Source organism: Oncorhynchus nerka, linkage group LG11 (genome assembly GCF_034236695.1).
Source record: "Oncorhynchus nerka isolate Pitt River linkage group LG11, Oner_Uvic_2.0, whole genome shotgun sequence".
Classification (NCBI taxonomy): Eukaryota; Metazoa; Chordata; class Actinopteri; order Salmoniformes; family Salmonidae; genus Oncorhynchus; species Oncorhynchus nerka.
Window position 1 is genome coordinate 7,078,386 of NC_088406.1, and position 21,941 is coordinate 7,100,326.

Consider the following 21,941-nt stretch of genomic DNA (forward strand, 5'->3'; position numbering starts at 1 on the left):
AACAGTCCTGCCTGTTTGACTGTGAATCCCCTCCTCTCTTCTCCAGACCATTTCCGGAAGACCTTCTCCCTTACCTCAGTCCTCATCAACTCATTCCTGACCGCTGGCTACAGTCCCTTCTGTCTTGAATAGCAGAGTCCTATATGTTGCACCCCCTGTGAATAGCAACCTACAGTCCTATCGATCCCTCCGAATGTCAGCAACTACAGACCAGTATCCCTTCTTTCTTTTCTCTCTACAGTCCTTGAACGTGCCGTCCTTGGCCAGCTCTCCCGCTATCTCTCTCAGAATGCAGCTTCTTGAGTCCAAATCAGTCAGGTTTCAAGACTAGTCATTCAACAGTCTCTTCTCTGTTTCACTGTGAATAGCACTGCTAAAGTCCTAACTCTCTTTCCTCTGAATCTCATCCTTCTAGACCTATCGGCTGCCTTCGATACTGTGAACCATCAGATCCTACCTCTCCACCCTCTCAGAGTTGGGCATCTCCGGCGCGTTTTACGTGAATAGCAGCTCCTAGTCCTGACTGTGAATCGCTCCTACCAGGTGGCTGTGGCGAGAATAGCAGCTCTACAGTCCTATATGTCTCACCACTGTGAATAGCAGCCCCAGGGCTCTGTATTCCTAAGAATAGCAGCCCTCTCCTATGTTTTCGCTGAATAGCACTCTACAGTCCTTGGCTCTGTTTTACTGTGAATAGCAGCTCTACTCCTATCATTGCTATAGCAGCTCGACAGTCCAATTAATATCTCCTTTCCCCCTTCTGAATACCAGGTCTACAGTCGCATCTCTGTTTTCTGGCAGACATATCAGTGTGGATGTTTTACTGTGATCACCACCTCATATGTTTTACTGTGAATAGCCTCAGGCAAAATGGAGCTGCTCTTCCTCCGGGGAAGGACTGTTTTCCCGTGAATAGCATCTCAGCCATCATATGTTTTCCATTGAATAGTCAGCTCCTCCCAGAGCGCTAAGATGTTTTACTGTGAATCCTGGACAACAGTCCCATCTGTTTTACTGAATCAGCAGCGGTACAGTCCGTTCCTGTTTTCTGCTCTACAGCATCCAGTCCTATATGTCCTGAGAATACCCTGCCTCACCAGTGAATAGCAGCGCAGGTCCTAATCCAGGCACTTGTCATCTCCGTCTGGATTACAGTGCAATCGCTGTTGGCTGGGCACCCTGCCTGTGCCATTAAACCCCTACAACTCATCAGCAGCCGCAGCCCGTCTGGTGTTCAACCTTCCCAAGTTCTCTGACGTAGCAGCTCTACAGCTCCTCCATCTGTTTTCCAGTTGAATAGCAGCTCTACAAGTCCATGGTGCTTGCCTACAGAGCTGTGAGTTTACTGGAATAGCAGCTCTCAGTACCTCCAGGCTCTGAATCAGCCCTACAGTCCCAAACAAGGGCACTGCGTTCATCCACATCTGGCCTGAATAGCCTCCCTCCACTGAAAGTACAGTTCCTGTGAATAGCAGCTCTACAGTCCTATCTGTTTTCCTGCTGAATGCAGCCCCCAATGGTGAATACAAAGTCCCTCATGTATTCCAGGACAGCAGGTCAATCCTATCTGTTTTCCTGGATAGCAGCTCTACAGTCCCACCTGTTTTAAGTGAATAGCCTACAGTAGGATAATATGTATTCCTTCTCACAGTCCCCCCTGTGAAAAGATTTACATCACTATATGTTTTAAATAGCAGCTGTTCCAGTCCTAATATGTTTTCCTGTGAATAGCAGCTCAGTCCTATATGTTTTCTGTGAATAGCAGCTCTACAGTCCTAAATGTTTTACTGTGAATAGCAGCTCTAAATGTTTTACTGTGAATAGCAGCTCTACAGTCCTATATGTTTTCCTGTGAATAGCAGCTCTACAGTCCAAAATGTTTTACTGTGAATAGCAGCTCTACAGTCCTTTACGTTTTCCTGTGAATAGCAGCTCTACAGTCCTATATGTTTTACTGTGAATAGCAGCTCTACAGTCCTATATGTTTTCCTGTGAATAGCAGCTCTACAGTCCTATATGTTTTCCTGTGAATAGCAGCTCTACAGTCCTATATGTTTTCCTGTGAATAGCAGCTCTACAGTCCTATAATATGTTTTACTGTGAATAGCAGCTCTACGGTCCTATAATATGTTTTACTGTGAATAGCAGCTCTACAGTCCTATCTGTTTTCCTGTGAATAGCAGCTCTACAGTCCTATATGTTTTACTGTGAATAGCAGCTCTACAGTCCCATATGTTTTACTGTGAATAGCAGCTCTACAGTCCTATATGTTTTACTGTGAATAGCAGCTCTACAGTCCTATCTGTTTTCCTGTGAATAGCAGCTCTACAGTCCTATAATATGTTTCACTGTGAATAGCAGCTCTACAGTCCTATCTGTTTTACTGTGAATAGCAGCTCTACAGTCCTATATGTTTTACTGTGAATAGCAGCTCTACAGTCCTATATGTTTTACTGTGAATAGCAGCTCTACAGTCCTATAATATGTTTTACTGTGAATAGCAGCTCTACAGTCCTATAATATGTTTCACTGTGAATAGCAGCTCTACAGTCCTATGTGTTTTACTGTGAATAGCAGCTCTACAGTCCTATAATATGTTTCACTGTGAATAGCAGCTCTTCAGTCCTATAATATGAAGACTTGTATGAGTCCAAAACGGCACCCTAGTCCCTACATAGCGCATTACTTTAGACCAGGGCCCATATGGAATAGGGTGCCTTTTGGGACCTCAAGCCCTCGTCTTTGTGCTTCCTGTACTGTAAATAACAGCTTCTAGCTGGTGGCTACTTGACTTTGGATTGAACCTGTTATAAACCACAGAATGTATTGTATGAATGTGGCTGTGAATATTATATCATAGAATATAGTATAACGCAAGAGGATTGTGGTTTGTGTGTGTGTGTGTGTGTCAGAGGATTGTGCTGTGATACAATAGAATAGACAGTCATGGCACAGCTACCCAGTCACCAACCTGGGAAGGGAACTGGGCCCCTGAGGCAGTAAGAGAGGCAGTCGACATGTGTAGGAAACACATTCCTTATCACACACACACACACACATACACACACACACACACACACGAGCTGGTGCAAGAGAACTCAGGACCTGACGTGGTCTGCCTGTTAATCTGTGCAGGTGACATGGGGCGGCAGTGGGTGTGTGTGTGTGTGGTGTGTGTGTGTGTGTGTGTGTGTGTGTGTGTTATGTGTGTGTGTGTGTTATGTGTGTGTGTGAGCCTGTGTGAGATGGCAGAGAAAGATAAACACCCATGCATTGATAAACACTTTCAAAACGAGATGTGCTTCATTAAGTGTATAAATGAACCGCTGCTAATCTCCTCCTCTCCTGTTATTCTGCTTCCTAATTAAAGCGAAGTAGAGATGCTGGATAGCCAGATGAAGTCCCTGAGTCCCTGTCTCTGGGGAAAGACAGTCTTTGGCTTTTTATTAATGCGACACATCAATTTACAACTCTGTTGGTGTGTCTCAGTGTCAGTCTGTCCACTTTTAATAATATATATATATAAAAAATAAAACTAAAACAAGCACAGCCACACAACACACAAATCAATTCAAAATGTTATGTCACGTGCTTGGTAAACAACAGATGTAGACTAACAGTGAAACTTACACACAGTGTAAGTCCTTCCAGACGGAGTCCGGTCTGCATTCATTAATCACCATGGTAATCACCCTTCTCCATTACACAGGTCTAAACACACCTATCTCCACAGTCACACATGATGGATTCTCACAACACTGCAGAAATAAAACATCATTTGCGGCTCCTATTCTAGCTGGCTGAAAGCTATTTATGACCAGTGTTGGGGTCGTTACTCAATTTAAAATAAATAAAATAGCTACTATATATAGCCCATTACTCGCAACTCAATCAATGTAAACAACGTCAGTGTTGTGGTAGTTAGGCACATACACCAACACAAGTATCCCAATAATCTACTACATACTCAGCTACACGCTTGTTAAATTCTCCCTGGATTACAGCATATACTTCCAATTGAGCCTTTGGTTGTTTGGATGAGGTAGACCTAGTCATCTACAGTGGTCAGGATGAGGTAGACCTACAGTCATCTACAGTGGTCAGGATGAGGTAGACCTACAGTCATCTACAGTGGTCAGGATGAGGTAGACCTACAGTCATCTACAGTGGTCAGGATGAGGTAGACCTACAGTCATCTACAGTGGTCATCTAAGTCATCTACAGTGGTCAGGATGAGGTAGACCTACAGTCATCTACAGTGGTCAGGATGAGGTAGACCTACAGTCATCTACAGTGGTCAGGATGAGGTAGACCTACAGTCATCTACAGTGGTCAGGATGAGGTAGACCTACAGTCATCTACAGTGGTCAGGATGAGGTAGACCTACAGTCATCTACAGTGGTCAGGATGAGGTAGACCTACAGTCATCTCACAGTCATCTACAGTCATCTACAGTGGTCAGGATGAGGTAGACCTACAGTCATCTACAGAAGTGGTCAGGATGAGGTAGACCTACAGTCATCTAAAGAAGTGGTCAGGATGAGGTAGACCTACAGTCATCTACAGAAGTGGTCAGGATGAGGTAGACCTACAGTCATCTACAGTGGTCAGGATGAGGTAGACCTACAGTCATCTACAGTGGTCAGGATGAGGTAGACCTACAGTCATCTACAGTGGTCAGGATGAGGTAGACCTACAGTCGTCTACAGAAGTGGTCAGGATGAGGTAGACCTACAGTCATCTACAGTGGTCAGGATGAGGTAGACCTACAGTCATCTACAGTGGTCAGGATGAGGTAGACCTACAGTCATCTACAGTGGTCAGGATGAGATAGACCTACAGTTCTCTACAGAAGTGGTCAGGATGAGGTAGACCTACAGTCATCTACAGTGGTCAGGATGAGGTAGACCTACAGTCATCTACAGAAGTGGTCAGGATGAGGTAGACCTACAGTCATCTACAGAAGTGGTCAGGATGAGGTAGACCTACAGTCATCTACAGTGGTCAGGATGAGGTAGACCTACAGTCATCTACAGTGGTCAGGATGAGGTAGACCTACAGTCATCTTCGTGCTACGCCCCCCATTGGAGGAAAACAAGTTCTATGTAGTCTGGCTACACCCCATTGGAGGCACACAAGTTCTATGTAGTCTGGCTACACCCCATTGGAGGCACACAAGTTCTATGTAGTCTGGCTACACCCCATTGGAGGCACACAAGTTCTATGTAGTCTGGCTACGCCCCCTATTGGAGGAACACAAGTTCTATGTAGTCTGGCTACACCCCATTGGAGGCACACAAGTTCTATGTAGTCTGGCTACGCCCCCTATTGGAGGAACACAAGTTCTATGTAGTCTGGCTACCCCCCATTGGAGGCACACAAGTTCTATGTAGTCTGGCTACGCCCCCTATTGGAGGAACACAAGTTCTATGTAGTCTGGCTACACCCCCCCATTGGAGGAACACAAGTTCTATGTAGTCTGGCTACGCCCCCCATTGGAGGAACACAAGTTCTATGTAGTCGTGCTACGCCCCCTATTGGAGGAACACAAGTTCTATGTAGTCTGGCTACCCCCCATTGGAGGAACACAAGTTCTATGTAGTCTGGCTACCCCCCATTGGAGGAACACAAGTTCTATGTAGTCTGGCTACGACCCCCATTGGAGGAACACAAGTTCTATGTAGTCTGGCTACCCCCCATTGGAGGAACACAAGTTATGTAGTCTGGCTACCCCCCATTGGAGGCACACAATGCCCCCCCCCCTTCCCAACTATGCCTCTTGAAACCAGTGTACTGTAGGTGAAAACAATATGTCATATTTGTAGGACAAGTGCTACACAAATTTAAACAAATGAACCACAGACTCCTGGACTGTTGTGAATAGTAAGTAACTCCATAATGAAATATATAGCAGTGCAGAGGCTGATTCTACTTACATAACCCCTGACAAAACAAAGACAGTGTTGTTTCTGCCACAAAATGAAGCTATTTTTCATCAACTACCTGGCACTACTTCCAAATGTATTTAAATCAATGAATCTCTCTGGAGGCTGGCTAGCTGAGTAGTAGTTCTCGTTCTCTCTCTCTCCCTCTCTCTGTGTGTTGGGGGAAGCTGTTTGTTTTCACAGAAACCGTCTCTGATCTCAAGAGGAATCATGAATTAACTAAGACTTGAATCAGTTTTTTTTAAGCCACAGTGCTCGCAAAGATTTAAAAAAAAAAAAGAATACAAACATTTTTGATAAGGCTTTTACTATCTGCCTCCCTCAGTGAGGATGGATAGAGGGAGGGGGAGAGGAAAGGAGGAGAAGGGTGACTCTTCCATTCAGCCTCCCTCAGTGAGGATGGATAGAGGGAGGGGGAGGGGAAAGGAGGAGAAGGGTGACTCTTCCATTCAGTCTCCCTCAGTGAGGATGGATAGAGGGAGGGGGAGGGGAAAGGAGGAGAAGGGTGACTCTTCCATTCAGTCTCCCTCAGTGAGGATGGATAGAGGGAGGGGGAGAGGAAAGGAGGAGAAGTGTGACTCTTCCATTCAGTCTCCCTCAGTGAGGATGGATAGAGGGAGGGGGAGAGGAAAGGAGGAGAAGGGTGACTCTTCCATTCAGTCTCCCTCAGTGAGGATGGATAGAGGGAGGGGGAGAGGAAAGGAGGAGAAGGTGACTCTTCCATTCAGTCTCCCTCAGTGAGGATGGATAGAGGGAGGGGGAGGAGGAAAGGAGGAGAAGGGTGACTCTTCCATTCAGTCTCCCTCAGTGAGGATGGATAGAGGGAGGGGAGAGGGAAAGGAGGAGAAGTGTGACTCTTCCATTCAGCCTCCCTCAGTGAGGATGGATAGAGGGAGGGGAGGGGAAAAGGAGGAGGAGGGTGACTCTTCCATTCAGCCTCCTCAGTGAGGATGGATAGAGGGAGGGGGAGAGGAAAGGAGGAGGAGGGTGACTCTTCCATTCAGCCTCCCTCAGTGAGGATGGATAGAGGGAGGGGGAGGGGAAAGGAGGAGGAGGGTGACTCTTCCATTCAGCCTCCCTCAGTGAGGATGGATAGAGGGAGGGGGAGAGGAAAGGAGGAGGAGGAGAAGTGTGACTCTTTGCCAAGCGCTTCCATTCAGTCTCCCTCAGTGAGGATGGATAGAGGGAGGGGGAGAGGAAAGGAGGAGGAGGAGAAGTGTGACTCTTTGCCAAGCGCTTCCATTCAGTCTCCCTCAGTGAGGATGGATAGAGGGAGGGGGAGAGGAAAGGAGGAGGAGTGTGACTCTTCCATTCAGTCTCCCTCAGTGAGGATGGATAGAGGGAGGGGGAGAGGAAAGGAGGAGAAGTGTGACTCTTCCATTCAGTCTCTCTCAGTGAGGATGGATAGAGGGAGGGGGAGAAGAAAGGAGGAGGAGGAGAAGGAGAAGGGTGACTCTTCCATTCAGTCTCCCTCAGTGAGGATGGATAGAGGGAGGGGGAGAGGAAAGGAGGAGAAGTGTGACTCTTCCATTCAGTCTCCCTCAGTGAGGATGGATAGAGGGAGGGGGAGGGGAAAGGAGGAGGAGGGTGACTCTTCCATTCAGTCTCCCTCAGTGAGGATGGATAGAGGGAGGGGGAGAGGAAAGGAGGAGAAGGGTGACTCTTCGCCAAGCGCTTCCATTCTGCCTCCCTCAGTGAGGATGGAAAAGGCATCGGCAATGGGTTTACACAAGATGATGTCAGACAGCTTGCCTAGGCTGACATCTTATACCGCTCCTCTCGGGCTTCCCTCCTCCTCCTTCGTCAGCAGAGGAGACAAGGTCTACAGTAATTATCTGGCTGAGCTGAAGTCTGTATGTGAATCAATGGGAGGGACACACAGATCAATGGAGGGACCTCTGGGTCATGGAGACTTAAAAACACAGTGGGGAAAAAAACACTACACATGTTGTTCTAATGATGAATTGTGTCCTGTAGATTGATATGGTTGGAACATTGTGTACTTAACCCTCAATCTGACCACAGATCACCACAGCGAAGCATAGAAACAGGACAACAGGAAGCGAGGAGTAGAAACAGGAGAACAGGAAGCGAGGAGTAGAAACAGGACAACAGGAAGCGAGGAGTAGAAACAGGACAACAGGAAGCGAGGAGTAGAAACAGGACAACAGGAAGCGAGGAGTAGAAACAGGACAACAGGAAGCGAGGAGTAGAAACAGGAGAACAGGAAGCGAGGAGTAGAAACAGGAGAACAGGAAGCCAAACGTAGAAACAGGAGAACAGGAAGCGAGGAGTAGAAACAGGAGAACAGGAAGCGAGGAGTAGAAACAGGACAACAGGAAGCGAGAAGTAGAAACAGGACAACAGGAAGCGAGGAGTAGAAACAGGACAACAGGAAGCGAGGAGTAGAAACAGGACAACAGGAAGCGAGGAGTAGAAACAGGACAACAGGAAGCGAGGAGTAGAAACAGGACAACAGGAAGCGAGGAGTAGAAACAGGACAACAGGAAGCGAGGAGTAGAAACAGGACAACAGGAAGCGAGGAGTAGAAACAGGAAGCGAGGAGTAGAAACAGGACAACAGGAAGCGAGGAGTAGAAACAGGACAACAGGAAGCGAGGAGTAGAAACAGGACAACAGGAAGCGAAGAGTAGAAACAGGACAACAGGAAGCGAGGAGTAGAAACAGGACAACAGGAAGCGAGGAGTAGAAACAGGAGAACAGGAAGCGAGGAGGAGAAACAGGAGAACAGGAAGCGAGGAGTAGAAACAGGAGAACAGGAAGCGAGGGAGAAACAGGAGAACAAACGAGGAGGAGAAACAGGACAACAGGAAGGAGGAGAAACAGGACAACAGGAAGCGAGGAGTAGAAACAGGACAACAGGAAGCGAGGAGGAGAAACAGGACAAGCGAAGAGTAGAAACAGGACAACAGGAAAGAGTAGAAACAGGACAACAGGAAGCGAGGAGTAGAAACAGGACAACAGGAAGCGAGGAGTAGAAAAAGCGAGGGTAGAAACAGGAAGCGAGGAGTAGAGGAAAAACAAGAGGAACAGGAAGAAACGACAACAAGTAGAAACAGGACAACAGGAAGCGAGGAGTAGAAACAGGACAACAGGAAGCGAGGAGTAGAAACAGGAAGCGAGGAGAGAACAGGAAGCGAGGAGTAGAAACAAGGACAACAGAAACAGGACAACAGGAAGCGAGGAGTAGAAACAGGACAACAGGAAGCGAGGAGTAGAAACAGGAGAACAGGAAGCGAGGAGTAGAAACAGGACAACAGGAAGCGAGGAGTAGAAACAGGAGAACAGGAAGCGAGGAGTAGAAACAGGAGTACAGGAAGCGAGGAGTAGAAACAGGAGTACAGGAAGCGAGGAGTAGAAACAGGACAACAGGAAGCGAGGAGTAGAAACAGGACAACAGGAAGCAAGGAGTAGAAACAGGAGAACAGGAAGCGAGGAGTAGAAACAGGACAACAGGAAACAGGACAACAGGAAGCGAGAAGGAGAAACAGTGATGATCCTGGGGTGAAGTTGCTGGTCGGACGGGGAATTGGCCGAATTTGTACCACTGCAAAAAGGTACAAATTATAAGACTCAAAAGTTTGTGTCCCAAATTCCCTACATAGCGCACTACTTTTAACCAGAGCCCTATTGGGAGAAGAGGTGACGGCTTCTTTTCCACTTCTTAAAACACCGAATGGTCTCTACTTCACCCATCCAAGGCTACAGAACGAGCATTTTTCTCTCAATACGGAGAGAATACTTGGGTTGATGAGAAAACTTTCAACTCTTAAACAACGGTGAAGCCTGCCAGGTTACCTGATGCCAGGTCTGAAAGTCAGGGAGGGAGTGACGAGAGCTCTAATTTTCAATGCGTCCCAAATGGCACCCTATTCCCTATATAGTGCACTACTGTTGACCAGGGCTGGCACCCTATTCCCTATATAGTGCACTACTGTTGACCATTGCCTTACGGGGTCTGGCCAAAGGTAGTGCACTGTCTAAGGAATAGGGTGCCATTTGGGACGCTATACGCCTCTGTCTGTCTGCCTGACGATGTAATGATAAACCCACTGAGGCGTTTCATTAGCGCCATGCCGTTCACCACGGTAACGCACGCTACCCTCGCAGCTACCTGCCTTCATGTCAATGACACTCCTACAACCTTTACAGTATTTATCCCTTTATTTTTCACTCAACACTGATGCTCTCTCCCCTCCCGACTCTCTCTCTCAACTCTCTCTTTCTCTCTCCCTCCCAACTCTCTCTCTCTCTCCCTGCGTCCCAAATGGCACCCTATTCCCTATATAGTGCACTACTGTTGACCAGGGCTGGCACCCTATTCCCTATATAGTGCACTACTGTTGACCATTGCCTTACGGGGTCTGGCCAAAGATAGTGCACTGTCTAAGGAATAGGGTGCCATTTGGGACGCTATACGCCTCTGTCTGTCTGCCTGACGATGTAATGATAAACCCACTGAGGCGTTTCATTAGCGCCATGCCGTTCACCACGGTAACGCACGCTACCCTCGCAGCTACCTGCCTTCATGTCAATGACACTCCTACAACCTTTACAGTATTTATCCCTTTATTTTTCACTCAACACTGATGCTCTCTCCTTCCTCCCAACTCTCTCTCTCTCTCTCCCTCCCAACTCTCTCTCTCTCTCTCTCTCTCTCTCTCTCTCTCTCTAGCCTCCCAACTCTCTCTCTCTCTCTCTCTAGCCTCCCAACTCTCTCTCTCTCTCTAGCCTCCCAACTCTCTCTCTCTCTCTAGCCTCCCAACTCTCTCTCTCTCTCTCTAGCCTCCCAACTCTCTCTCTCTAGCCTCTCTAGCCTCCCAACTCTCTAGCCTCTCTCTCTAGCCTCCCAACTCTCTCTAGCCTCTCTCTCTCTAGCCTCCCAACTCTCTCTCTCTAGCCTCCCTCTCTCTCTCTAGCCTCCCAGCCTCTCCAGCCTCTCAACTCTCTCTCTCTCTAGCCTCCCAAGCCTCCCAACTCTCTCTCTCTCTAGCCTCCCAACTCTCTCTCTCTCTAGCCTCCCACTCTCTCTCTCTCTCTAGCCTCCCAACTCTCTCTCTCTCTAGCCTCCCAACTCTCTCTCTCTCTCTCTAGCCTCCCAACTCTCTCTCTCTCTCTAGCCTCCCAACTCTCTCTCTCTCTCTCTAGCCTCCCAACTCTCTCTCTCTCTCTAGCCTCCCAACTCTCTCTCTCTCTCTAGCCTCCCAACTCTCTCTCTCTCTCTAGCCTCCCAACTCTCTCTCTCTCTCTCTAGCCTCCCAACTCTCTCTCTCTCTCTAGCCTCCCAACTCTCTCTCTCTCTAGCCTCCCAACTCTCTCTCTCTAGCCTCCCAACTCTCTCTCTCTCTCTCTAGCCTCCCAACTCTCTCTCTCTCTCTAGCCTCCCAACTCTCTCTCTCTAGCCTCCCAGCTCTCCCTAGCCTCTCTCTCTCTCTAGCCTCCCAACTCTCTCTCTAGCCTCCCAACTCTCTCCTAGCCTCTCTCTCTCTCTCTAGCCTCCCAACTCTCTCTCTCTCTCTAGCCTCCCAACTCTCTCTCTAGCCTCCCAACTCTCTCTCTCTAGCCTCCCAACTCTCTCTCTCTCTCTAGCCTCCCAACTCTCTCTCTCTCTCTAGCCTCCCAACTCTCTCTCTCTAGCCTCCCAACTCTCTCTCTCTCTCTCTCTAGCCTCCCAACTCTCTCTCTCTCTCTAGCCTCCCAACTCTCTCTCTCTCTCTCTAGCCTCCCAACTCTCTCTCTCTCTCTAGCCTCCCAACTCTCTCTCTCTCTCTAGCCTCCCAACTCTCTCCGACTCTCTCTCTCTCTCTCTAGCCTCCCAACTCTCTCTCTCTCTAGCCTCCCAACTCTCTCTCTCTCTAGCCTCCCAACTCTCTCTAGCCTCCCAACTCTCTCTCTAGCCTCCCAGCTCTCTCTCTCTCTCTCTAGCCTCCCAACTCTCTCTCTCTCTCTAGCCTCCCAACTCTCTCTCTCTCTCTCTAGCCTCCCAACTCTCTCTCTCTAGCCTCCCAACTCTCTCTCTCTAGCCTCCCAACTCTCTCTCTCTCTAGCTCTCCCAGCCTCCCAACTCTCTCTCTCTCTCCCAGCCTCCCAACTCTCTCTCTCTCTCTAGCCTCCCAACTCTCTCTCTCTAGCCTCCCAACTCTCTCCTCTCAGCCTCCCAACTCTCTCTCTCTCTCTCTCCCTCTGACTCTCTCTCTCTCTCTAGCCTCCCAACTCTCTCTCTCTCTCTCTAGCCTCCCAACTCTCTCTCTAGCCTCCCAACTCTCTCTCTCTAGCCTCCCAACTCTCTCTCTCTCTAGCCTCCCAACTCTCTCTCTCTCTAGCCTCCCAACTCTCTCTCTCTAGCCTCCCAACTCTCTCAGACTCTCTCTCCCCCTTGTGACTCTCTCTCTCTCTAGCCTCCCAAATCTCTCTCTCTATCCCCCAACTCTCAGACTCTCTCTCTCTCTCTCTCTCTCCCTTGTGACTCTCTCTCGCTCTCTAGCCTCCCAAATCTCTCTCTCTAGCCTCCCAACTCTCTCTCTCTAGCCTCCCAACTCTCTCTCTCTAGCCTCCCAACTCTCTCTCTCTCTAGCCTCCCAACTCTCTCTCTCTAGCCTCCCAACTCTCTCAGACTCTCTCTCCCCCTTGTGACTCTCTCTCTCTCTAGCCTCCCAAATCTCTCTCTCTATCCTCCCAACTCTCAGACTCTCTCTCTCTCCCCCTTGTGACTCTCTCTCGCTCTAGCCTCCCGCTCTCTCTAGCCTCCCAAATCTCTCTCTCTAGCCTCCCAACTCTCTCTCTCTAGCCTCCCAACTCTCTCTCTCTAGCCTCCCAACTCTCTCTCTCTAGCCTCCCAACTCTCTCTCTCTAGCCTCCCAACTCTCTCAGACTCTCTCGCTCGCCCTCGTGACTCTCTCTCACCGCAGCACGTTGCTGTTTGCTGTTGCCCATGGGTAAATAGATGAGCTTCTCACGGCTAGGTAGCAGCTCAAATTGATTTGCTTGCTCAAACAATTTGTTCTTGCTCAGCACTGGCTTAATGACTCTGGCCCATTCTTCCATTGACACGGCATGTCATCTTCTATTTACTGCCCAGATTTACTATTTCCCTAATGCTGCAGCCTTAGTGCCCTCAACCTCGCCCCCCCCTTCCTTAACACCATCAACCTAGCCCCCTCCAGGTTTACTGTTTCATTAACACCCTCAACCTAGTCCCCCCTTTCCTTAACACCCTCAACCTAGTCCCCCCTTTCCTTAACACCCTCAACCTAGTTTCCCCCTTTCCTTAACACCCTCAACCTAGTCCCCCTCTTTCCTTAACACCCTCAACCTAGTCCCCCCTTTCCTTAACACCCTCAACCTAGCCCCCTTCCTTAACACCCTCAACCTAGCCCCCCCTTTCCTTAACACCCCCAACCTTTCCTTAACACCCTCAACCTAGTCCCCCCTTTCCTTAACACCCTCAACCTTTCCTTAACACCCTCAACCTTTCCTTAACTTTCCTTAACACCTCAACCTTTCCTTAACACCCTCAACCTAGTCCCCCCTTTCCTTAACACCCTCAACCTTTCCTTAACACCCTCAACCTTTCCTTAACACCTCAACCTAGTCCCCCTTTCCTTAACACCCTCAACCTAGTCCCCCCTTTCCTTAACACCCTCAACCTAGTCCCCCCCTTTCCTTAACACCCTCAACCTAGTCCCCCTTTCCTTAACACCCTCAACCTAGTTCCCCCCTTTCCTTAACACCCTCAACCTAGTCCCCCCTTCCTTAACACCCTCAACCTAGTCCCCCTTTCCTTAACACCCTCAACCTAGTCCCCCCTTCCTTAACACCCTCAACCTAGTCCCCCCTTCCTTAACACCCTCAACCTAGTCCCCCCTTCCTTAACACCCTCAACCTTTCCTTAACACCCTCAACCTAGTCCCCCCTTTCCTTAACACCCTCAACCTTTCCTTAACACCCTCAACCTAGTCCCCCCTTTCCTTAACACCCTCAACCTTTCCTTAAACACCCTCAACCTAGTCCCCCCTTTCCTTAACACCCTCAACCTAGTCCCCCTTTCCTTAACACCCTACACCTAGTCCCCCCTTTCCTTAACAACCTCAACCTAGTCCCCCCTTTCCTTAACACCCTCAACCTAGTCCCCCCTTTCCTTAACACCCTCAACCTAGTCCCCCCTTTCCTTAACACCCTCAACCTAGTTCCCCCCTTTCCTTAACACCCTCAACCTAGCCCCCCTTTCCTTAACACCCTCAACCTAGCCCCCCTTTCCTTAACACCCTCAACCTAGTCTCCCCCTTTCCTTAACACCCTCAACCTTTCCTTAACACCCTCAACCTTTCCTTAACACCCTACACCTAGCCCCCCTTCCTTAACACCCTCAACCTAGTCCCCCCTTCCTTAACACCCTCAACCTAGTCCCTCCCCTTTCCTTAACACCCTCAACCTAGTCCCCCCTTCCTTAACACCCTCAACCTTTCCTTAACACCCTCAACCTAGTCCCCCCTTTCCTTAACACCCTCAACCTTTCCTTAACACCCTCAACCTAGTCCCCCTTTCCTTAACACCCTCAACCTTTCCTTAACACCCTCAACCTAGTCCCCCTTTCCTTAACACCCTCAACCTTTCCTTAACACCCTCAACCTTTCCTTAACACCCTCAACCTAGTCCCCCTTTCCTTAACACCCTACACCTAGTCCTCCCCCTTTCCTTAACACCCTCAACCTAGTCCCCCCTTTCCTTAACACCCTAACCTAGTCCCCCCTTTCCTTAACACCCTCAACCTAGTCCCCCCTTTCCTTAACACCCTCAACCTAGTCCCCCCCTTTCCTTAACACCCTCAACCTAGCCCCCCTTTCCTTAACACCCTCAACCTAGCCCCCTTTCCTTAACACCCTCAACCTAGTCCCCCTTTCCTTAACACCCCTACACCTAGTCCCCCCTTTCTTAACACCCTACACCTAGTCCCCCCCTTTCCTTAACACCCTACACCTAGTCCCCCCTTTCCTTAACACCCTCAACCTAGTCCCCCCTTTTTCCTTAACAGTCCCCCCCCTTCCTTAACACCTCAACCTAGCCCCCCCTTTCCTTAACACCCTCAACCTAGTCCCCCCTTCCTTAACACCCTCAACCTAGCCCTCCCCCTTTCCTTAACACCCTCAACCTAGCCCTCCCCCTTTCCTTAACACCCTCAACCTAGTCTCCCCCCCTTTCCTTAACACCCTCAACCTAGCCCCCCTTTCCTTAACACCCTCAACCTAGTCCCCCCCCCCTTCCTTAACACCCTCAACCTAGCCCTCCCCTTTCCTTAACACCCTCAACCTAGTCCCCCCTTCCTTAACACCCTCAACCTAGTCTCCCCCCTTTCCTTAACACCCTCAACCTAAGTCCCCCTTTCCTTAACACCCTCAACCTAGTCTCCCCCTTTCCTTAACACCCTCAACCTAGTCTCCCCCTTTCCTTAACACCCTCAACCTAAGCCCCCCCTCCAGGTTTACTGTTGCCTTAACGCCTTCAAATTAGTTTGTTATCCCAGAAAATGAGTAAATAGTGGAGGCGTTTTACTTTCGACTGCAGGGATTTAGTTTCAAATGAACCTTTATCAGTTTTACTTGTTTTGTTCGTGTTCTTTGCTTCTGAAAACAACAAACCGTAAACTAAGAATCGGGAGGAGAGAGGCTTTCATCCATTAGTTGCCATTCTACAGCGATAATAGGTTGAGTATTTAGTCGGCAAACTAGACAAAAAAGTCAGTATCTCTCTCTCCCCTCCTACACACTGTTCTGCTCTGTTCTCCCAGCTCCTCTTCTGCCTGCCTCTCTGAGCTATGACTTTAATATATTCAACTAACTCACTACTTGATAGGAAGTCACAACTACTGACTCATAAAATAAACAGGCATGTACATGTGTGTAAGGAGAGAAGGGGAGAGGAGGTAGAGAGGTGAGGTGAGGAGGAGAGAGGAGTTGGTGAGGAGAGGAGGTAGAGAGGAGAGTTGAGGAGGTAGAGAGGAGAGTTGAGGAAGGGCGAGGAGGTGGAGAGTTGAGGTGGTGGAGAGTTGAGGTGGTGGAGAGGTAAGGAGGGGAGAGGAGGAGAGGAGGTAGAGAGTTGAGGAGGGTAGAGGAGGTGGAGAGGAGTTGGTGAGGAGAGTAGGTAGAGAGGAGAGTTGAGGAAGGGAGAGGAGGTGGAGAGGAGAGGAGGTGGAGAGTTGAGGAGGAGAGAGGAGGAGGTGGAGAGTTGAGGAGGAGAGAGGAGGTGGAGAGTTGAGGAGGTGGAGAGAGTTGAGAAGGGGAGAGGAGGTGGAGAGCTGAGGAGGGGAGAGGAGGTAGAGAGGAGAGGTAAGGAGGGGAGAGGAGGTGGAGAGGAGGTGGAGAGTTGAGGAGGGGAGAGGAGGTGGGAGAGTTGAGGAGGGGAGAGTTGAGGAGGGAAGAGCTGAGGAGGGGGAGAGCTGAGGAGGGGAGAGGAGGTAGAGAGGAGAGGTAAGGAGGGGAGAGGAGGTGGAGAGCTGAGGAGGGGAGAGTTGAGGAGGGAGAGTTGAGGAGGTAGAGAGGAGAGGTGGAGGGGAGAGTTGAGGAGGTGGAGAGTTGAGGAGGTGGAGAGTTGAGGAGGTAGAGAGGAGAGGTGGAGGGGAGAGTTCAGGAGGTGGAGAGTTGAGGATGGGAGAGTTGAGGATGGGAGAGTTGAGGATGGGAGAGAGGAGAGGTGGAGGGGAGAGTTGAGGAGGTGGAGAGTTGAGGAGGTGGAGAGTTGAGGAGGTGGAGAGTTGAGGAGGTGGAGAGTTGAGGAGGTGGAGAGTTGAGGAGGTGGAGAGTTGAGGAGGTAGAGAGTTGAGGAGGTAGAGAGTTGAGGAGGTGGAGAGTTGAGGAGGTAGAGAGTTGAGGAGGTGGAGAGTTGAGGATGGGAGAGTTGAGGAGGTAGAGAGGAGAGGTGGAGGGGAGAGAGAAGGTTTATGAGCTAATGCGTGAATATTTGTGCATCCTTCAGGGAGAACCAGGGTAAACCACAGTTGAAGACAAAGCAAGATCCAGAGTGGTCACTGGTCACCAAAACAACCCAGCTATAGGACAATGACATCCCCCATCACCAGGTGGCACTACTGCTTCATGTTGATATCATGTCAGCTCAGTCCCTGCATCCCTAGCTTTGTCTATGGATCTGAGCGTGGTTCCATTTCTCCAGACCCATTCCTCAGCTGTTTACCAGCAACACGGCAGAGTGCCCGCTTGCTTGGTGGTTGTTTGAATCCCTGACCCTGTAGCCTTTCACCGTATACAGGTTGAAAATAGCAGATTTGGGACACTGAAAAAAGGTCTAAATTGGTACACAGTGGCTGTACAGTAACATACATAACGTCAGACCTCAGGCTCTGTATGGGTTTTGACAGACAGCCGTTCTGAACTGGAGCTGTACAGTAACATGCTATACATGACGTCAGACCTCAGGCTCTGTATGGGTTTTGACAGACAGCCGTTCTGAACTGGAGCTGTACAGTAACATGCTATACAGGACGTCAGACCTCAGGCTCTGTATGGGTTTTGACAGACAGCCGTTCTGAACTGGAGCTGTACAGTAACATGCTATACATGACGTCAGACCTCAGGCTCTGTATGGGTTTTGACAGACAGCCGTTCTGAACTGGAGCACACGACCAGGAGAGGAGAAGAAGAAAGGCTGGTATTTGTGGAACAGAATGAGCCTGTTGTTGGTGGTATTGTGGAACAGAATGAGCCTGTTGTTGGTGGTATTGTGGAACAGAATGAGCCTGTTGTTGGTGGTATTGTGGAACAGAATGAGCCTGTTGTTGGTGGTATTGTGGAACAGGATGAGCCTGTTGGTGGTATTGTGGAACAGAATGAGCTTGTTTGTGGAACAGAATGAGCCTGCTGTTGTTGGTATTGTGGAACAGAATGAGCCTGTTTTTGGTGGTATTGTGGAACAGAATGAGCCTGTTGTTGGTGGTATTGTGGAACAGAATGAGCCTGTTGTTGGTGGTATTGTGGAACAGAATGAGCCTGTTTTGGTGGTATTGTGGAACAGAATGAGCCTGTTGTTGGTGGTATTGTGGAACAGAATGAGCCTGTTGTTGGTGGTATTGTGCCTTTGTTGGAACAGAATGAGCCTTTGTTGGTGGTATTGTGGAACAGAATGAGCCTGTTGTTGGTGGTATTGTGGAACAGAATGAGCCTGTTGTTGGTGGTATTGTGGAACAGAATGAGCCTTTGTTGGTGGTATTGTGGAACAGAATGAGCCTTTTGTTGGTGGTATTGTGGAACAGAATGAGCCTGTTGTTGGTGGTATTGTGGAACAGAATGAGCCTGTTGTTGGTGGTATTGTGGAACAGAATGAGCCTGTTGTTGGTGGTATTGTGGAACAGAATGAGCTACAGCACATACACATGAACTCCTTTCAATGTGCACCAAAATTAGGATCCGTTTCCCTGATTTACCCTGTGAAAGCCTGACACCGTCATATCATATTTTATAACTCCGCTTGTCATGCTGACAATAGAACAAGCTTTCAAATGACCCAGATTGATATATATAGTGGACTGTTTTTTGGACTGCATGAACAACAGTAATTGTGTGATGGTGGGGGATGCAGAGTTGTGTTCCAAACAAAAACAACAAAAAGTGTGCTTGCTGTAGTTCCTCAACGGCACAGCTAGGAGAGCTAAAGACAAATAAGTACCTTATAGTTTTAGTTGAATACTCTTCTTTGGGTCATAAAAGTGCATTTAAATTACTTAGGAAATGTGCCCACTTTGGAGAGGTGTGAGGCCACTTGGAAACACCAGTGAGTTTAATTTTCTTGTGTCATGTTGCACCTATCTTACATTTCCCAGGAATATTCTGATTATGTTACTGAACGTATCCAGAGTATTTTCAGATTTCCATTATCAACAAATGCGGTGAAAAGTGCAGTAAATGTCAAATTCACATAAAGTCAACAGTTTGAATTCAGTCTTGTGTCAGGTGAAATGTTGTTTCCTCAACCTTTAGTTGAGTAATGTTCTCATAATCTTCAAATGGTTCCCTTTTCATTTCTACCACGGTTATTCAGATGCTTTCCGTATTTCTTCCATAAGAACCATTCAATTAAACCGTTCAAATAGCCCCCATCCGTACAGGTCGATTCCCACCAGGGTAAAGATCAGCCCAGACCCCATCCGTACAGGTCGATTCCCACCAGGGTAAAGAACAGCCCAGACCCCATCCGTACAGGTCATTTCCCACCAGGGTAAAGAACAGCCCAGACCCCATCCGTACAGGTCGATTCCCACCAGGGTTAAAGATCAGCCCAGACCCCATCCGTACAGGTCGATTCCCACCAGGGTTAAAGATCAGCCCAGACCCCATCCGTACAGGTCGATTCCCACCAGGGTAAAGAACAGCCCAGACCCCATCCGTACAGGTCGATTCCCACCAGGGTTAAAGATCAGCCCAGACCCCATCCGTACAGGTCGATTCCCACCAGGGTTAAAGATCAGCCCAGACCCCATCCGTACAGGTCGATTCCCACCAGGGTTAAAGATCAGCCCAGACCCCATCCGTACAGGTCGATTCCCACCAGGGTTAAAGATCAGCCCAGACCCCATCCGTACAGGTCGATTCCCACCAGGGTTAAAGATCAGCCCAGACCCCATCCGTACAGGTCAATTCCCACCAGGGTTAAAGATCAGCCCAGACCCCATCCGTACAGGTCGATTCCCACCAGGGTTAAAGATCAGCCCAGACCCCATCCGTACAGGTCGATTCCCACCAGGGTTAAAGATCAGCCCAGACCCCATCCGTACAGGTCGATTCCCACCAGGGTTAAAGATCAGCCCAGACCCCATCCGTACAGGTCGATTCCCACCAGGGTAAAGGGTTAAAGATCAGCCCAGACCCCATCTGTACAGGTCGATTCCCACCAGGGTAAAGGGTTAAAGATCAGCCCAGACCCCATCTGTACAGGTCGATTCCCACCAGGGTAAAGGGTTAAAGATCAGCCCAGACCCCATCCGTACAGGTCGATTCCCACCAGGGTTAAAGATCAGCCCAGACCCCATCCGTACAGGTCATTTCCCACCAGGGTAAAGGGTTAAAGATCAGCCCAGACCCCATCCGTACAGGTCGATTCCCACCAGGGTTAAAGATCAGCCCAGACCCCATCCGTACAGGTCAATTCCCACCAGGGTAAAGAACAGCCCAGACCCCATCCGTACAGGTCGATTCCCACCAGGGTTAAAGATCAGCCCAGACCCCATCCGTACAGGTCGATTCCCACCAGGGTTAAAGATCAGCCCAGACCCCATCCGTACAGGTCGATTCCCACCAGGGTTAAAGATCAGCCCAGACCCCATCCGTACAGGTCGATTCCCACCAGGGTTAAAGATCAGCCCAGACCCCATCCGTACAGGTCGATTCCCACCAGGGTAAAGAACAGCCCAGACCCCATCCGTACAGGTCGATTCCCACCAGGGTTAAAGATCAGCCCAGACCCCATCCGTACAAGTCAATTCCCACCAGGGTTAAAGGGTTAAAGATCAGCCCAGACCCCATCCGTACAGGTCAATTCCCACCAGGGTTAAAGGGTTAAAGATCAGCCCAGACCCCATCCGTACAGGTCAATTCCCACCAGGGTTAAAGGGTTAAAGATCAGCCCAGACCCCATCCGTACAGGTCGATTCCCACCAGGGTTAAAGATCAGCCCAGACCCCATCCGTACAGGTCAATTCCCACCAGGGTTAAAGATCAGCCCAGACCCCATCCGTACAGGTCGATTCCCACCAGGGTTAAAGATCAGCCCAGCCCCCATCCGTACAGGTCAATTCCCACCAGGGTTAAAGATCAGCCCAGACCCCATCCGTACAGGTCGATTCCCACCAGGGTTAAAGATCAGCCCAGCCCAGCCCCCATCCGTACAGGTCAATTCCCACCAGGGTTAAAGATCAGCCCAGCCCCCATCCGTACAGGTCAATTCCCACCAGGGTTAAAGATCAGCCCAGACCCCATCCGTACAGGTCGATTCCCACCAGGGTAAAGATCAGCCCAGACCCCATCCGTACAGGTCGATTCCCACCAGGGTAAAGATCAGCCCAGCCCCCATCCGTACAGGTCAATTCCCACCAGGGTTAAAGATCAGCCCAGACCCCATCCGTACAGGTCAATTCCCACCAGGGTTAAAGATCAGCCCAGACCCCATCCGTACAGGTCAATTCCCACCAGGGTAAAGGGTTAAAGATCAGCCCAGACGCAGTCAGACAATGGAACCACACCTCTTTCTTCATAAAATGGATTTTGAAATACTGCGTTTCAACAAGAACACCAAGCTACAGTATCGTAGTGTCAACATGAGCACCAAGCTACAGTATCGTAGTGTCAACATGAGCACCAAGCTACAGTATCGTAGTGTCAACATGAGCACCAAGCTACAGTATCGTAGTGTCAACATGAGCACCAAGCTACAGTATCGTAGTGTCAACATGAGCACCAAGCTACAGTATCGTAGTGTCAACATGAGCACCAAGCTACAGTATCGTAGTTTCAACATGAAGTCCAAGCTACAGTATTGTAGTTTCAACATGAACACCAAGCTACAGTATCGTCGTTTCAACATGAGCACCAAGCTACAGTATTGTAGTTTCAACATGAGCACCAAGCTACAGTATCGTCGTTTCAACATGAGCACCAAGCTACAGTATCGTCGTTTCAACATGAAGACCAAGCTACAGTATCGTCGTTTCAACATGAAGACCAAGCTACAGTATTGTAGGTTCAACATGAAGACCAAGCTACAGTATCGTAGGTTCAACATGAGCACCAAGCTACAGTATCGTAGTTTCAACATGAGCACCAAGCTACAGTATGTTCACCCAATTCCAATTCATGTTCACCCAATTCCCTTTATAGGGCGCTACTTTTGACCAGGGAATAGGGTGCATTGTGGGATGCAGGCAGACGGTAGTAGATCCAGCAGGGTGAGAACGTTGTCAACTGTTCTAATGAAAACC